We start from the raw sequence: 5,760 nt of genomic DNA, 5'->3' as shown, positions 1-5,760 counted from the left end.
CGGGTCATTTCAAAGAGGATAGAGGATTGGAACATTGGATGCTGGGCACATGCAAGACTCCCTACCTTTGCCTACTTAGCAGAAGGTCTCAAAAGCATCCGTTTGCAATCAGAAATGCTGGTATGACATCCAGCTGACAGTTGCTTGCTTCTTGGTTTTCACTAAGTGAAGGTGTTACGGACTTGAGGATTGTAATCGAAATATGTAATTAAAGCTAATAAACTCATGCAAAGTAACACATTTCAGGATAGAGTAGGAAGGTGGGATAAATGTGTTGGGCCAAAAACCAACATTTGATGCATCATTGGGCTGAAACGAAACTCCACTTCGGGAAATGGATACTGTTATTAAAAATACGTTTTCTTCAAGGCTGGATTGGGTTCCACTCTGCCAAGAGAACACGTTTACTTGGAATGCTGCTTTCAATAACATGGTATGTGAACTCTCCTGCCTTTAAGGGATCTCTGTTTGCTTTTAAGATCTCTTCTCACTTTGGAGAAGAAAGAAGAATTCTCTTCAAAGGACTGATGAGCTTATTGGACCAGGTGTTTTGAAATATTTTGTTAACTTTGGATTAGTTGCGGGGCCCTTAAGGCAACTCAAGGAGGACTATTTCAGTCGTATATCTGGTATGGAAATTACAGAGAAAACATTGTGAAATGGGGGAGAAGCTTCTCAAATTGCACAGGATGGATACATGTCACACCTGTCGATATTCTAGAAAGGGTACAAAGTTTCTGAAATGCAGGTATGCCTTGGGATAATCGGTCAGCCATGCTGACGGTTACATGAGAGCCACTTGATTAAGCTTCCTTCTCAACACCTTGTCATCCGATCTTTAACCTTGCCTCTTTAAGTGTCTAACAGATAGTTAGGCTGAGGCTTTCCAAAAGTGCTTCAACTTCAAGAAGACTCATACCAATGCATTTTTGACAAACTGAGTAAACAGATGCATATGCTACTAACGTTTATGGATTGGCTTTGGAGTAATGCTGATTTTGATCTGTGTTCTCCCGTTAAGGGAAGCTCTTCCCCTCAGCTTCCTAACAACTTACAACAATTTCTTCCCTTCTGCTTCTGCGTGTCTGGATTACCTGCCAGAACGTCTCCCCCAGAGTGCCACCCTCATGCTGCTTTTCAGGCTTATTCTCCTGGATTCCTTATACAAGTTTATATAAGACTTGGATCAAGACTTGGAACGCAGCATTGCTTCCAACTCAGAATGCACTGTAGGGCTATGCTTTCCTCCAGCAGGACGTAGCTAGAGTGGTCGTCACCCTGTTCCCTGAAAGACTTGGGAGAAGATGAACCAGGAATGGAGGTCGAAAGCAAGTCCCCTAAAACAGAGATCCACTGCTGAGTTTATGATTAACCACTCTAGCCAAATCATACCCACATATTCTCCTCAGCGTTGAAGAGGACCAAAGAAAAGGGGGAATTGTACCATAGCCAGCTGAATGCAGCCCTTCCCAGGCAGCCCTTGCTGTGCACTGTGACCCACTGCCCCGTTACCAGGCAATGGTTACCGGGAGACCACTAATGCCAGTGTGACCACCCTGCTCAGCCATTGGTGGGCATTGTAGTGGGCCCCTGCCCCAAGCAAGCCACTGTCTGTCAGCCATCTTTAGTGGGGGCCCTTTTTCTAGGCAGCAGTCAGTGGAGTGCTGCCCCTTCAGACCTGGAGCATGAGGTAAGAGGCAAGTGCCAGCCTTCTCCCCAGCATTCTTCTGCTCGCATGGCCTTGGGCCAGCTGGTGTGATGGGGGGCCAAGAGAACAGGCTGAGGGTGTGTCCTGCAGGGCTCCAGAGCCAAGGCCATGAATGCCCACTGGCCCAGACCAGGCCTTGAGGCAGTGTTGAACCTCTACCACACACCGCCCCTGTGACCCTAAGGGTATGGCTCACAGTCTGGGGTACCTGACCGCCACTGTTTGGGTGGCCTGAGGAGCATTAAGACCTGTTGGGTCATGTGCACCCGGCTCCCTCAGGGATGACAGCTAGCAAGGGTCTGGGACCAGGCCCTGAGGGAGCCACCAAGGCAGAGCTGCCTCCTCTGTGAGGCCTGGGCACTGGCGGGAGGACCCAGACCAGCTCCTGGACAAACCCTCCATGGCAGGAGAACCACCACCCCTCCCAGGGACCCCTTTCTCTTAGGTGGGTCTGGACCTCAGAGGGTGAGCCTTGTGCCTTGGGACCTTGCCCTTTCTTGTCACCCAGAGAGTGACATTTGTTGGCTGGAGATTGATAGGAACATTGAGACCTGACTATGACCTGTCCTCAACAACAAAGGATCGGACAGGGAGACATTTTCAACAAACAGCCACACCCCTCCATCACTTTACCTCTAAGAGGGCTTTGCTAAAAGCTTTCAAGGTTGGGGATTACCCGGCATAAGCCACCCATTTCCTTGAATGTCTCAACAGCAAATATTTCTCGGCTCCAAAGTCCAATGTTTTGCTGTTGCTTGGCCTCACTGTGCGTCGGGCACACATCCTGGCCTTTGGTTACCAATTATAGCGAGCCAGCCAGGAGGTCTGTGCCCATGGTGTGTTGATCTCGATCAGGGGCATCCCCATTTAAAGTTCCCAGCACATGCTAGAGGACATTTGGCTCCAGGATACTGGCAGGGATTCTCCCTGATATGCACTGGCTGGCCTACAGCACGAGGCTGCTTGTCTTGGAGACATGTCCAGAGCAACGGTATACAGTTCATGTCATTTGGGGGTAAGTCGTTCCAGCTTGCACAGGCTGGGAAATAGGTCCACTCCAACTGGGCTGCTCCCCTTAGCGGATGTGAGCCCCTCTGGGTCCATTCCCTCTTGAGAACTGGGCCACTCTGCGTGGGGGCCTCCATCTGGGACTGGGAGTGGAAGTGGAAGTTGACAAAATGCCTTCTCTGGCTTTCTGTCTCTGTGATTGTAGTGTTTATTTGTTCTTCATGTGTTTGTGTGCGTCAATGTGGTGTTAATCACTGCAGTTTGTGCTTTGGTTTGTGGGATCCTGTTTGTGATTCGTACATTGTATGTGTGTGAAACAGCACTTGCATTGAGTACTTGAGACGTCTTTGGTCAGTAACGGAGCTTGCATATGACCACACTAGGTATCGTTCCCTCCTGCATTGTGTTTCAGCTGTGGTGGAACATTGGTTGACATATTCCCTTTTCAGTGGGTAGGAATCTCCCCTTTGGTGCCTGGGAACTGCGATCCTGAGAGACCTTTTGGGATTGCATTTGTCTCTCTGCTATTGGATAACACCTGCTGTGATCAGCAGAGCTGTAGTCCATCTTGTAGTCCGCTAAGGTGCAAGCAAATTTTTTTTTTTGTTGTTGTTTTGTTTTTTTTTTTTTTTACATTGCATGGCCAGCATATTCTACAGATTCTGGTGAAACATGGCATCAAATGAATCATTTTCATATCTCCAAAACCAGTCTATGTAAAATATTCAGTTAGAGAAAGTTTGCTCAGTGAGATACTTTTGGTTTTCATAATTCTGACCCTGAGAAAACGAACATATTTCCAGGAGACATGTTGAAGTTAATGAAGCAAATTGAACTTTTCCTAATTTCTTTGCTTTTTACTTTTTGGCTCTTTCTGCTTCCCAGGTCAGAAGGCATGACAACTGTGGTCGTGATTCCCTATCTTTCAATTTGCATGTTGTTTGTCGTTTTGTTGTTAAAATGAGGGAACGTAGTTCGAAAACACTGAGGATGTTGTTCATCCTCACCCTTTGCTTTGGTCCTCAGGACTGAGAGTTTCTTCTTTGCATGTACTTTTGCATTTGTTTTGTGTGAAAGTGTTGTGGTTATGGGAAACTCAAATGTGTTTCCCCAGCGCACCCCTTTCAGGTGCATTCTCCAGATTTGGGCCATTTTTAGGGAGAAGGCAATTGACATCAACTGCCGAGTTGATGTGTAAATGAGCTCTATTTCACTGAAAGGGAAGCACTTACCAATTCAATACTTCCTCCTCTTGAGAAAATTGGCCTCCATGGATTTCAGGTCCTGATGATCTGGCAAATAGCTAGTACTGAACTGATATCTGGTATGGAAGCTGCCTTAAGCTTCTTGGATTCTGAAGTATAAACCTTCTGCGGTCCCTAGGTTTCTTAGAGATCCAAAAAGACCTCATATCTGTTGCAAATTTGACAGCAAGGACCATAAGTTGAAATGATGACACTTGAAGTCTTTCTAAATGGCCTCTCTAGATTTGGGTAGCTTGAAACTTCACCAAGTTAAGTGGCAAGCATTCCTTGACTCTCTGGGTCATTTCAAAGAGGATAGAGGATTGGAACATTGGATGCTGGGCACATGCAAGACTCCCTACCTTTGCCTACTTAGCAGAAGGTCTCCAAAGCATCCGTTTGCAATCAGAAATGCTGGTATGACATCCAGCTGACAGTTGCTTGCTTCTTGGTTTTCACTAAGTGAAGGTGTTACGGACTTGAGGATTGTAATCGAAATATGTAATTAAAGCTAATAAACTCATGCAAAGTAACACATTTCAGGATAGAGTAGGAAGGTGGGATAAATGTGTTGGGCCAAAAACCAACATTTGATGCATCATTGGGCTGAAACGAAACTCCACTTCGGGAAATGGATACTGTTATTAAAAATACGTTTTCTTCAAGGCTGGATTGGGTTCCACTCTGCCAAGAGAACACGTTTACTTGGAATGCTGCTTTCAATAACATGGTATGTGAACTGTCCTGCCTTTAAGGGATCTCTGTTTGCTTTTAAGATCTCTTCTCACTTTGGAGAAGAAAGAAGAATTCTCTTCAAAGGACTGATGAGCTTATTGGACCAGGTGTTTTGAAATATTTTGTTAACTTTGGATTAGTTGCGGGGCCCTTAAGGCAACTCAAGGAGGACTATTTCAGTCGTATATCTGGTATGGAAATTACAGAGAAAACATTGTGAAATGGGGGAGAAGCTTCTCCAATTGCACAGGATGGATACATGTCACACCTGTCGATATTCTAGAAAGGGTACAAAGTTTCTGAAATGCAGGTATGCCTTGGGATAATCGGTCAGCCATGCTGACGGTTACATGAGAGCCACTTGATTAAGCTTCCTTCTCAACACCTTGTCATCCGATCTTTAACCTTGCCTCTTTAAGTGTCTAACAGATAGTTAGGCTGAGGCTTTCCAAAAGTGCTTCAACTTCAAGAAGACTCATACCAATGCATTTTTGACAAACTGAGTAAACAGATGCATATGCTACTAACGTTTATGGATTGGCTTTGGAGTAATGCTGATTTTGATCTGTGTTCTCCCGTTAAGGGAAGCTCTTCCCCTCAGCTTCCTAACAACTTACAACAATTTCTTCCCTTCTGCTTCTGCGTGTCTGGATTACCTGCCAGAACGTCTCCCCCAGAGTGCCACCCTCACGCTGCTTTTCAGGCTTATTCTCCTGGATTCCTTATACAAGTTTATATAAGACTTGGATCAAGACTTGGAACGCAGCATTGCTTCCAACTCAGAATGCACTGTAGGGCTATGCTTTCCTCCAGCAGGACGTAGCTAGAGTGGTCGTCACCCTGTTCCCTGAAAGACTTGGGAGAAGATGAACCAGGAATGGAGGTCGAAAGCAAGTCCCCTAAAACAGAGATCCACTGCTGAGTTTATGATTAACCACTCTAGCCAAATCATACCCACATATTCTCCTCAGCGTTGAAGAGGACCAAAGAAAAGGGGGAATTGTACCATAGCCAGCTGAATGCAGCCCTTCCCAGGCAGCCCTTGCTGTGCACTGTGACCCACTG

Source organism: Hippopotamus amphibius, chromosome 10 (assembly GCF_030028045.1).
Source record: "Hippopotamus amphibius kiboko isolate mHipAmp2 chromosome 10, mHipAmp2.hap2, whole genome shotgun sequence".
In the NCBI taxonomy this organism is placed as follows: domain Eukaryota; kingdom Metazoa; phylum Chordata; class Mammalia; order Artiodactyla; family Hippopotamidae; genus Hippopotamus; species Hippopotamus amphibius.
Note: the sequence above shows the minus strand (reverse complement) of the source record.